This window comes from Rana temporaria, chromosome 6 (assembly GCF_905171775.1).
Source record: "Rana temporaria chromosome 6, aRanTem1.1, whole genome shotgun sequence".
NCBI lineage: Eukaryota > Metazoa > Chordata > Amphibia > Anura > Ranidae > Rana > Rana temporaria.
Genome location: NC_053494.1, coordinates 89,280,806 through 89,294,711, shown reverse-complemented (window position 1 = coordinate 89,294,711; position 13,906 = coordinate 89,280,806).

Below are 13,906 nucleotides of genomic sequence, written 5' to 3'. Positions count from 1 at the left end.
TTTTTCTTTTTCTTTGGCCCTGTTTTGTGGCAAGATGGTGGAGGTCAAGGGGGAAGGAAGGGAAGGGAGGGAAGGGAGAGCGGATCCCCCGCCGTGGAGGGGAGGCCTTTTGGCATCTGGCCCAAGCTAGCTGCCCCCCCCTTTTTTTTTTGTTTCTTTTTTTTCTCTGGGGAGAAGCTTACCCCCCTTAATGTCTTCTCTAGGGGGGGACGATGAGGGAGAAGGAGAGGGGGTGGGAGTGTGGGAGGAGCAGAAAATTCAGAGTGATCTATGGCTTTGAAATAGATAAAGATATGGATTTCCTGTGAGAGTCCTACATGTCCCACTCTCCTCCTCCTCCCTCTTCAGGTGATGGCAATTGTGATGAGTTTTTTTTTTTTTTTGGGTATGCCTCTCCTGAAACACCTCTGAAACACCGAGGCCTCCGTCTCCCCCCTCCCTCCCGCAGATACCCCTTTGGGGGAATAAAATGACCTCACCAGATTGCTATCCGGGCGACTATAGAGGGGCTACGGAGAGGCCCGAAGCTGCAAACTTTTATTTTTATCTTAATTTTTAGATTTTGGATAACTGTCTTTTTTTTTTTGTCTCTCCCAAAAGGGAACATCTATGTCCTGAGATTCTTTTTTTTCTTTTATCAATTTTTTTTGTACTGAATCTCTATAAGATAAAGGACATAGGTATAACATAGGAGCCATCCAGGGTACACGCCCCTACACATAGGACGACGCTCAAATACCGTTAATACGGTGAGTGTTTAGTAGCAAGGTAGCTAATATTAGTAAGGGGGGACCTCCTGCTCGACTACGGTGGGAGACTACCCCCCCCCCCTTTTTTTTTCCTTTCTTTTTCTTTTTCCTTTTTTTTTTTGTCTGTAGGGTTTTTTTTTCCTCTTCCCCTCCCCCATCTCCCTTTTGTACCCACCTCCCCCTGCCCTCCTCTCGTTGTCGGCCCTTTCCCCCACATAAGTATAATAAAGGTGTGGAAATAGGAAAATAGGATGGAAGCATTAAACGTATTATCATTGAACGCGAAGGGACTAAATACACCCGAAAAAAGGAGGGTACTTATGGAGGATCTGCAAGGATTAGGAGTAGACGTGGCGTACATACAGGAAACACATTTTAGAGAAGATAAAACCATTTTAAAGACTAGAATATATCCAATAGTATACCACGCGACAAACCAGGAGGCTAAGTCAAAGGGGGTGTCTATCCTTATAGCAGGGAGAATTAAATGGACATACGTAGACTCTATGAGAGATCCGAAAGGAAGATATATATTTGTGAAAGTTAGGATAGGAGGAGTGGGGGTAACACTTGCCACTGTATATGCACCAAATGAAAAACAGGAAATCTTCCTAGGCAAAATGATCACGCGTCTGCAAGATTTTACGGAAGGTCACCTGATTCTGGGAGGGGATTTGAATATCCCACTAGATCCTAAAGAGGACACATCAGCCGGAAAGTCTTCTATCCCGTATGGGGTGAGAAACCGTACCACCCAAATTTTGCATAAAAATCAGTTGATCGACATATGGAGGCTGCTACATAATAAAGAAAAAGACTATACGTTCTATTCCGTCCAACATAAAATATACTCTCGTATAGACCTTTTCTTAATTCCACATGCTCAACTGCATTCAGTACGATCGGCTAAAATAGGACCCATTACATGGTCAGATCATGCACCGATTTTCTTGGAATATGAGATACAAGACCTAAGACAGACCAGACCAAACCAATGGAGATTAAATGAAAGTCTCCTGCAAGATAAAGAAGTCCTAGAAGACGTAATCAAAGAGTTGGAGTTTTACTTTAGCACTAATGATACCCCAGAGTGCGACCCAGGAATTGTCTGGGAAGCACACAAGGCGGTCATCAGAGGTGTGTTAATCAAACACGGATCTAGAATAAAGAGGAAATGTATGGAAAAATTAAAAAGGTTACTGGAAGAATTAGTCACTTTAGAAGGTAGACATAAGCAAACAAGATCAACTATAGTAGAGGAAGAGATAGTTACATAGTTAGTCAGGTTGAAAAAAGACACAAGTCCATCCAGTTCAACCACAAAAAATAAAAAAACTAAATAAAAAACACAGTAAAATCCTATACACCCAACTCCATACCCACAGTTGATCCAGAGGAAGGCAAAAAACCCCAGCAGAGCTAGATCCAATTTGCTACAGCAGGGGAAAAAATTCCTTCCAGATCCCCCGAGAGGCAATCGGATTTACCCTGGATCAACTTTACCTACAAATCTTAGTACTCAGTTATATTCTGTACATTTAGGAAAGAATCCAGGCCTTTCTTAAAGCAATCTACTGAGCTGGCCAGAACCACCTCTGGAGGGAGTCTGTTCCACATTTTCACAGCTCTTACTGTGAAAAAACCTTTCCGTATTTGGAGGTGAAATCTCTTTTCCTCTAGACGTAAAGAGTGCCCCCTTGTCCTCAGTGTTGACCGTAAAGTGAATAACTCAACACCAAGTTCACTGTATGGACCTCTTATATATTTGTACATGTTGATCATATCTTCCCTAATTCTCCTCTTCTCAAGAGTGAATAAATTCAGTTCCTCTAATCTGTCCTCATAGCTGAGCTCCTCCATGCCTCTTATCAGTTTGGTTGCCCTTCTCTGCACTTTCTCCAGTTCTCCAATGTCCTTTTTGAGAACTGGTGCCCAAAACTGAACTGCATATTCCAGATGAGGTCTTACTAATGATTTGTACAGGGGCAAAATGATATCTCTGTCTCTGGAGTCCATACCTCTCTTAATACAAGAAAGGACTTTGCTCGCTTTGGAAACCGCAGCTTGGCATTGCATGCCATTATTGAGCTTATGATCAACTAAAACCCCCAGATCCTTCTCCACTACAGATCCCCCCAGTTGTACTCCCCCTAGTATGTATGATGCATGCATATTCTTAGCCCCCAAGTGCATAACTTTACATTTATCTACATTAAACCTCATCTGCCACTTAGTCGCCCAATTAGACAGAGCATTGAGGTCGGCTTGTAAATTGGAGACATCCTGCAAGGACGTTATTCCACTGCATAGCTTGGTGTCATCTGCAAAGTCAGAAATGTTACTTTTGATCTCAGACCCAATATCATTTATAAATATATTGAAAAGTAAGGGTCCCAGCACTGAACCTTGGGGTACACCACTGATAACCTTGGACCATTCAGAGTAAGAATCATTAACCACGACTCTCTGAATTCTGTCTTTCAGCCAGTTTTCTATCCATTTACAAACTGATATATCCAATCCTGTAGACCTTACCTTACACATGAGCCGTGTGTGCGGAACTGTATCGAACACTTTTGCAAAATCCAAATATATCACGTCCACAGCCACGCCTCTGTCCAGGGTTTTACTTACCTCTTCATAAAAGGAAATCAGGTTTGTCTGACAACTTCTGTCTTTCATGAATCCATGTTGTCTGCTGCTTAAATAGTTTTTTTCCAGCAAGAACTCATCCATGTGGTCTTTTATTAAACGTTCCAGTATCTTCCCAACTATAGAAGTTAAACTAACAGGTCTATAGATACTTGGTAAAGACTTTGTTCCCTTTTTAAATATGGGCACCACATTGGCCCTGCGCCAATCCAGTGGTACTATTCCTGTCTTTAATGAGTCCCTAAATATTAGATACAGTGGCTTTGAAATGACAGAGCTCAACTCACCTAGGATCCGTGGATGGATGCCATCAGGTCCAGGTGCTTTATCCACCTTTATTCTGTCTAAATATTTCTGAACCATATCACTTTTGAGCCATTGTGGATTTGAGGCTGTGTCACTCCCACCCCCATTTTGGACATGAGCTCCCCCATGCTCCATTGTATACACAGAGCTGAAGAAAACATTTAATAAATTTGCCTTCTCTTTGTCCCCAGTCACCCACTCTAGATTATTTTGTAAGGGGCCTACATGCTCAGACTTCACCTTTTTACTATTAATATATTTAAAGAATTTTTTGGGGTTTGTCCTACTATCTTTTGCAATCTGTCGTTCGTTTTGAATTTTTGCATCCTTGATTTCCTTTTTGCATATCCTGTTATATTCTTTGTAACATTTAAACAACACTAGTGTTCCTTCATTTTTATATTTTTTAAAAGCTACTTTCTTATTGTTTATAGCTTTTTTAACTTTGACCGTGAGCCACATAGGTTTTATTTTTAGCCTTTTAAACTTATTGCCCATGGGAACATACTTTGCAGTGAGGTTCAACACAGTCTTTTTGAAGAATTCCCATTTCTGTTCTGTGTTCAGCTGTGCCAATAGTCCCTCCCAGTCCAAGTCCTGGAGAGCAGCCCTCATCCTTGGAAAATTTGCTCTCTTAAAATTTAGTGTTTTAATATTTCCTGTATGTATTTCTTGCTTATAGTTAACATTAAATGAAATCATGTTATGATCACTGCTACCCAGGTGTTCCTTTATCTGAACATTAGTAATAAACTCTGCATGGTTTGAGATTATCAGGTCCAACAGGGCATCATTCCTAGTTGGGGCCTCAATAAACTGCACCATAAAATTGTCCTGCAATAGGTTTTTAAATTGTTGTCCTTTAACTGTTCCAGAAGTGCCATTTATCCAGTCAATTTCTGGGTAGTTAAAATCCCCCATTATTATCACTGTCCCAGACCTTGCAGCCCTTTCCATCTGTGCAAGGAGCTGAGTCTCCACCTCCTCATTAACATTGGGTGGTTTATAACAAACTCCAATGATTAATTTTGAACTACGCACATCTGTATGCATTTCCACCCATAATGCTTCAGCCTCATCACACTCTCCATCAACCATGTTCTCTTTCACGCTTGCTTTGAGGTCACTTCTCACATAGAGACAGACCCCTCCACCTTTCCTTTTTACCCTGTCTTTCCGAAAGAGAGCATAGCCAGGAATATTAATGGTGAGGAAAAGAACGGAAATCACTGACCTTCTGTACTATAAAGCAAAAGCAGCAATACAGAGATGTAAAAAGTTTGCATATGAATCAGGTGACAAATGCGGGAAAAGACTTGCTAGATTATTAAGAGAACAGAAAATGAGCAATTATATTCCACAGATTAAGCCACCAAAGAAACCAAAGGTTACTAAGCCAAATGATATAGCAAAAGAGTTTCAAGAATATTACTGCTCTCTTTATAATATACAGAGTAAACTCCTGACCCAAGACCAGATTGATCGGTACCTCACGGAATCAGACATTCCAAGACTATCAGAATCAGACAAAGAGAGGTTAGATGCCCCCATAGCAGAAGAGGAATTCAAAGTGGCAGTAAGCTCAATAAAAATGGGTAAAGCCCCGGGACCTGATGGCTATACGGGTCAATAATTTAAAATCTTGTTCCCCTCGTTATCGAAATATATGACTAAATTATTTAATGCGTTGGGGACAGCTGCTAACCTAACGAAAGAAACCTTATTAGCCTATATCTCGGTGATACCAAAAGAGGGGAAAGATCTGGGCCTATGCGGAAGTTACCGGACGATTTCCCTACTAAATTTAGATGTCAAGATCTTTGCTAAGGTTCTAGCAAACAGGATACAACAGCATATCCCAGATCTGATACATCTGGACCAGGTGGGATTTGTTCCCACGCGGGAGGCACGCGATAATACTATCAAAGCCATCAACCTGGTACAGATAGCAAACACAACTCAGACGCAATGCGTGTTCCTAAATACAGATGCAGAGAAGGCCTTTGACAGGGTGAATTGGAGTTTCATGCGGGCAGTTTTACAATATGGAGGCTTTGGAAACAAAATAATAAAATGGATATTCTCTATGTACTCAGGGCTAACGGCCCAGGTACGGGCCAATGGAATACTGTCAGAGCCCCTACAGATCTCGAACGGGATTAGACAGGGCTGCCCCCTGTCCCCACTCCTCTTCGCCCTGTCATTAGAGCCATTTCTGAGTACGGTGCGCCAAAATCGGGATGTCTCAGGAATACAAATAGGGAAGAACCATTGCAAAATCACAGCCTACGCAGATGACATGTTGTTTACCCTCACTAATCCGTTGATCTCAATCCCGAATTTGATGAGGGAATTTGAGAAATATGGATCTCTCTCGAACTTGAGTATCAATTTCAATAAATCAGAAGCAATGGGAGTTAATGTCCCACAAACATCTATAACACACCTAAAACAAACATTTAAGTTCAAGTGGACAGATAGAGCATTGACATATCTTGGTATACAATTAGCAGGGAAAGTGGACAAGATCTTTGATCTAAATTTCCCACCACTACTGCAAAAGGTGAAGTTGTTACTTGACAAATGGAACCAGGGGTTCCATACTTGGTTGGGCCGATGCAACATCGTTAAGATGAACATACTTCCGAAAATCCTTTACTTACTACAAACACTACCAATACATATCCCAGTGCAGTATTTCAAACAATGTCAGAGAGTTATCTTTGAGTTTGTATGGGCACATAAAAACCCAAGGATACAAAGGAAAAAATTAATGTATACTAAGCAACAGGGAGGACTGGGGGTCCCAGATATAAGGAAATACTACTATGCTGTACACCTGAATAGATTAGTAGATTGGAATAGGCATTCAAGTAAATTATGGGTACAAATTGAACAGTCACAATCTAAAATACCATTAGAAAGGGCGCCATGGTGGTTTGCTGCACTGCCTAAAGAAACAAATAAGAACCCGATATGGGGAAATACGGTGAAGATATGTGCAGCAGCATTCTCTATGATTGGTATTGACCCTAGGACCTCCCCACTATACCCGGTGATAGGTAACCCTATGTTCCCGATGGGATATCAAGAGGGTGCTTTCCGACATTTAAGAGACAGAGAATGTATACAGGTAGTTAATTATATCCGAATGGGAAAATGGGTTACAATAGCCGACCTGATGGAACAAGGGAACGTATTCTGCCTAAAGTTTTGGAACGCACTCCAGATGGTTCACTTCCTGAACACATTACCAAATCCAGGGGGTTTTGAGAGACCACTTAAGAGATTTGAGAAAATGTGTAGTGAGAGGGGAATACTGACACACACCCTATCAATGAGTTACGAACTACTAGCGCAATCAGGGAGTTGCCCTCCGAAGTGTGTCCAAGACTGGGAACAGGAACTAAAAAAGACATTTAATACGGAACAACGACAACGTCTATATAAACGAACGCATGAAACATCAATTTGCGCGAGAACCCAAGAGACAAATTATAAGATTTTTGCAAGGTGGTATAGGACACTAGAAAGATTAAATAAAATCTTTCCAGAAGTGTCAGACAAATGCTGGAGTTGCCAGGTAAGCAAAGGGATGATGCTTCATATATTCTGGGATTGTCCCTTGTTAAAGTGCTTCTGGTTAGAGATCAAAAGGGCCCTCCAGTTCTGTTCAGAATATGAGATACCTGAAAATCCAGAATTCTATCTTTTACATATGAACCAAATCCCAGAGAAAGCTTATAGGGAGACAAGCATATGACACTTATTAGATGCGGCAAAAGCATGCATAACAAAGAAGTGGAAGTCATCAGCCCCACCAACTATAGAGATGTGGATAAGTAAAGTGAAGGAAATTAGTAAATTAGAAGAACTAGTATTGACAGCACGACACCAACAGGAAAGATACTTAAGAACATGGACTTCCTGGAAATCCTTTTTGGACTCCAGGGCAGAGATGTAAGGAGGGTAAGGGCAAATATTACAGAGGCCACTGCGAACATAGATTTGCAGGGAGAGGATAACAGGGAGTGGTTGGGGTGGGGGGGGGGGGCAGGGTTGTTTGGGTTTTTTTTTTTTTTGTCTTTTTTTGTCTTTCTGTTTTTTCCCTCTTTTCTCTTTTTTCTTGATGTATTGTTTTGGGTGGTGTCGTTGTTTCTCCCGGATAACCAGGAGGAGGGATGTGAAGTAAGGTAGTGACGACTAAGGTTAAAAGGGGATGCTCGATAGTATGTATTGTATTATTGTATCTTGTATGCTCAGTTGTATCATTTGTACATGTATTATTAATTTGTTTTAAATAAAAAAAAGCTTAAATCTAAAAAAAAGATATTTCAGCTTGTGCCACTGCGTCACTTTAACTGACAATTGCGCGGTCGTGCGACGTGACTCCCAAACAAAATTGACGTCCTTTTTTCCCCACAAACAGAGCTTTCTTTTGGTGGTATTTGATCGCCTCTGCGGTTTTTATTTTTTGCACTATAAACAAAAATAGAGCGACAATTTTGAAAAAAAACAATATTTTTTACTTGTTGCTATAATAAATAGCCCAATTTTTTTTAAAACATTTTTTTTCTCAGTCTAGGCGATAAGTATTCTTCTACATATTTTTGAAAAAAAAAAAATCGTCTGGTTTTTGCGCTTACAAAATAGGGGACAGAATTATTATTATTTTTTATTATTTTTTTTTACTACTAATGGCGGCGATCAGCATTTTTTTCGTGACTGCGACATTATGGCGGACACATCGGACACTTTTGACACATTTTTGGCGCCATTCACATTTATACAGCGATCAGTGCCTGGCATTGAAGGGGTTAACACTAGGGGGGTGAGGAAGGGGTTAAATGTGTACCCTAAATTGTGTTCTAACTGTAGGTGGAGGGGGGGTGACTGGGGGAGGTGACCGATCTATGTCCCTATGTACAAGGGACACAGATCGGTCTCCTCTCTCCCCTGACAGGACATGGATCTCTGTGTTTACACACAGAGCTCCACGTCTTGTCCCTGCCGCCGATCCCGAGTGTCACATCACGGCCGCCAGGCACTCGCATTAGCATCTCAGCGATGCGGCGAGCACGCGCGCGCCGCCGCTGGACGCGCGCACAGGCCGTAAAACACGGCCAGTTAGAGATTCAGAACCACCCCGCGGCCGTATAAAGTCGTACGGCCGTCGGGTAGTGGTTAAAATGACATCACCTTCCCTTTTCAATGCATTTTTCAAAGTTTAATAAAGAATAGTGCAGTATGTTGGAGTCCACTAGTCAGGAGCAAACATTTTCACCAGTGCAAGGCTGGTCAACTAATTCAGCAAAAGGGATGCTAGGAACAGATGTGACTTGGGGTGGCTTCATGAATGTTGTATTGTTTATTTTTAGAGGAACGTGAGTGTGGTCAGAGCCCACATTTGGAGGACTGGGATCTGAGAGCTGGACACAGCACAGAGCCTCCACTGGACAGAACATCTCCTGATGAAAAACAGACAGAGGGCGGAAGACTGCAACAAGTTAAATTAAATCTCTTTGAGCAGCCATGAAAACATCAAAATGTATTATACTGGGGACCTGTACATATTTTTTCCTCTGCAATTCTATTTGTATTTGTAGTTCTTGTTCTCTCCTTTTTTGTTTCTTTTTTGCTGCTGCAATATTTGAGATATATTGTCCTCACAAATATGCCTTAAAAGCATCCCAGACAATATCTATTGCAGATGTACCTTCATTATTCTCCCAGTAATCCGACTCGAACATTGCCTGTTCGCATGTTCGGCGAACAGCGAACAATTTGGGGCATTTGCGGCAAATTTGAAAAACCGCGGAACACCCTGTTAAAGTCTATGGGAGAAATCTAAAGTGCTAATTTAAAAGGCTAATATGCAAGTTATTGTCCTAAAAAGTGTTTGGGGACCTGGGTCCTGCCCCAGGGGACATGTATCAATCAATGTTTTAAAAACGTTATTTTTTTCGGGAGCAGTGATTTTAATAATGCTTAAAGTGAAACAATAAAAGTGAAATATTCCTTTAAATTTTGTACCTAGGAGGTGTGTATAGTATGCCTGTGAAGCAGCGCATGTTTCCCGTGCTTAGAACTGTCTATGCACAAAGTGTCATTTCTGAAGGAAAAAAAGTCATTTAAAATCACTTGCGGATATAATGAATTGTCGGCTCCGGGCAATTCAGAGAAAAAGTCATTCATAAAAAAAAAATTGTGGGGGTCCCCCCAAATTCAATTACCAGGCCCTTCAGGTCTGGTATGGATATTAAAGCGGAGGTTCACCCAAAAATCCACTTTTTGACATTAGCTGTAGCATACTGCTAACATCTGCAGTATGCTGTTTTTTTTTTTCTTGTACTTATCGTTATATGAGCCCTTGTTTTCCGGCTCCGAGCGGGGAATCCTGCGGGGAATGGGCATTTCTAAGCGAAGAAGAGTTGATTGACAGCTGCTAAGGCGCGTCACGCTTTCCGAAAAAACCCGAAGTCACACTCGGGCGTTTACGGTGCCTGCGCCTGCCGTGTAGAGTTGACTGCGCAGGCGCCGCAAACACCCGAGTGTGACTTCGGGTATTTTCGGAAGGCGTGGCGCGCTTTAGCAGCCGTCAATCAACTCCTCTCAGCTTAGGAACGCCTATACCCGGAAGTAATCCCCCGCTCAGAGCTAGATAACAAGGGCTCATATAACGAGTACAAAAAAAAAACCCAGCATACTGCAGATGTTAGCAGTATGCTGGAGGGATGTAGCTAATGTAAAAGAGTTTATTTTTGGGTGAACCCCCGCTTTAAGGGGAACCCCACCGTAAATTTAAAAAAAAAAAGACGTGGGTTTCCCCCCAAGTATCCAAATCCACACCAGACCCCTTATCCGAGCACGCAACCTGGCCGGCCGCAGGAAAAGAGGGGGACGAGAGAGCGCCCCCCCCTCCTGAACCGTACCAGGCCACATGTCCTCAACATTGGGAGGATGCTTTGGGGGTCTGTGACCCCTCAAAGCACCATGTCCCCATGTTGATGGGGACAATTGGGCCTCATCCCCACAATCCTTGCCTTGTTGTGGGGGTCTGCAGGCGGGGTGCTTATCGGAATCTGGAAGACCCCTTTAACAAAGGGGACCCCCAGATCTCGCCCCCCCATGTGAATTGGTAATGGGGTACATTGTACCTCTACCATTTCACTAAGAACGTGTAAAGAATTGTAAAAATAAAACACACACACCGTGGAAAAAGTCCTTTATTAAAAAAAAAAATCCACTGGTGGTAATCCAATCTCGGCCCCCGCTCCACCGTCACCCGTCACGTGACCCCAACCCCCTCTGATGCAAGGGAGAGCCTGGGATTCCCCAGTGACATAGTCACAGGGTGCGTCAGAGGGGGATGGGGTCACGTGACAGGTGGCCCCGCCTCACCTATATAAGAGCTGTCACTGGCTGAAGCCGCGTCATTTGCCGGGCTGTCTCCGGTGGAGACAGACGGCCGGCAATGCGTGCGCCCTGGATCCTGGACCTGGAAGAAGAGATCTTCTCATTGCTGGACCCCGGCGGAGATGAGATCATTCGTCGCAGGATACCGACAACGTTGGAGAGGGGACCAAGAGTGAATTACCACCGCTGGATTTTTTTCCCTCGGTGTGTGTGTGTTTTATTTTTACAGTTCTTAGTGGAAATGGTAGAGGTACAATGTACCCCATTACCAATTCACATAGTGGGGGCGGGATCTGGGGGTCCCCTTTGTTAAAGGGGTCTTGCAGATTCCTATAAGACCCCTGCCCGCAGACCCCCACAACCACCGGGCAAGGGTTGTGGGGATGAGGTCCTTGTCCCCATCAACATGGGGACATGGTGCTTTGAGGGAAAGAAGGAACCGCCGCTCCAGATGATGTACCTCAGTGGTGAATAAAATAGCCCTAAATCCAGTGGGTGCAGGCAATGCACAGAGCATAAATGGGAGAAAAGAAATTTTGGACAACCGCACTCCAATAAAAGGTACAAAGGTGGTGCCTTTTATTCTGGTAAAAAAAATACTACAAAAGCAAGAAAAAAACAGCAAACAGTGGGGTAATAGAGCTAACTAGTTTCACATTGATAACCAATGCTTAGTCATAGCTATGGATATAGAACATAAGCGAGGATATGTGAGTGCACTAAGTGCAGCCTTTATCCACATCTATATGGTACAATATTGCGCTATGTTTCCTTTTCCTCCTCTTTTGCATGTGACTGAATGAAACTGGAAACATCTGATCGCTTGCTGGAGGTTGTTGTAACCTGATCACATTGAAGTGAGAGCTTGGCAATTAGGGAAGGATCACTGCAGACTGGCTGATTCAATCATCAGGACTTTTTCATGATCTACTCATATATATATTAAGAGTTTCTTCACCAGGTTTTTTTGCTTGATTGTATATGTATGATTCACATTGCACATGACATGAGTTAATACGAGCGCATCAGTATTTATTCATTTATCATTTGGTTTAGTTCACCGTTTTTTGATTGCTGCTGTATTATTTAGTTATTTTTTGTGTGGTTTCTTTGAGATTATTTGTTAGCAGTGTTGCTCATCTTACTTTAAAAAAGTAATTAGTTACAGTTACAAATTACTTCTCCGAAAAAGTAATTGCGTTAGTGACTCAGTTACTACATTGAAAAAGTAATTAGTTACTCAGCAAAGTAACTGACTTTTTTTTTAATATTCTACAATGCTTTGTTGAGATGATTTCCTTTCTAGAATGCAGGTGACGGGCGCTTGCCAGGGAGCAGTGAGTTAATACTCCAAGACAAAAGAATGCCAGATCCTTGAGAGAAGAAAACCGGAAACAAATGGTGATCTTGTGTATATCCCAGCCTAGGTGCATCCGTCCCACCATGTATGTGCAGTTAATAGGACTTAAAACCCTTATCCATCTGCTATATATTACATCCAAATTATAATCTGGATTAAAATGTATGTTTATAATATACATTCCCTTGACGTTTACAGAGTCTGTAATTTAAAATCTTATATTAGGCTTTATAAGAATTTTCTATAGTTTATTGTTTATTATTTTATTTATCTTATATAAGCTTTATTAGATGCAAGGGATCTGGAATGGGGATGTCAGATTTTTCTTTGTCTGATGAAGAGATGAAATCACTGACCAAAAATAACCTGCTGATCATTGGTCTGTATAGATGTCCTGCACTTACCATGTTGACCACTAGATGTCGCTGTGTACACTGTGTTGTATAGGGAACGTTTGTTCTGTGGAACATTTTGTTCCGGCCATGTGTTCCCCGGATCATTGATCAGGTTGCGCACACAGTGTAAAAAAGAACAAAAAGCGGCGCCCTCTAAGCGTAGTATGTAGTTTAATAAGGCAGACAAGCAACAGTAAATCATATGAGGGGTTACTCACAAAAGTAGAGGGAACACAGGTATTTATATACTGGTTTCATCTGAGGATAAAGTCCGGAAAGTGTAGACTCTGCTGGGAAGATCTTTAATGCAGGCTCCAGGCAGCGTGATGGTAGATCCACACGATGATGGCCGTGGGGGGTGTCTCTGGGGGGATCCCCGGATGATATCACAGCAGTAGTACTGGGGGAGACAGAGACGCCACATTCGGCGTGGTGGAACGCAGCCGTGGAGCGCAAAGCAGTCGTACGTCACTTCCGGGTGAAGCCTCAGCATCACCCTGAGGCTTCACCCGGAAGTGACGTACGACTGCTTTGCGCTCCACGGCTGCGTTCCACCACGCCGAAAGTGGCGTCTCTGTCTCCCCCAGTACTACTGCTGTGATATCATCCGGGGATCCCCCCAGAGACACCCCCCACGGCCATCATCGTGTGGATCTACCATCACGCTGCCTGGAGCCTGCATTAAAGATCTTCCCAGCAGAGTCTACACTTTCCGGACTTTATCCTCAGATGAAACCAGTATATAAATACCTGTGTTCCCTCTACTTTTGTGAGTAACCCCTCATATGATTTACTGTTGCTTGTCTGCCTTATTAAACTACATACTACGCTTAGAGGGCGCCGCTTTTTGTTCTTTTTTATGTTTTCTCCAGAATTGCTTCTTCTTGACAGCTGGCAGCCCTCCAAGCAAAAGAGTATATACTTAATCAACAAACTTTTGTGCTATCGTTCCGTGAATTACCCCATGGACTGAACTCTTATCACAAATATCCTAAGGACATTATCATTTTTAATAATTGTTTTTAATA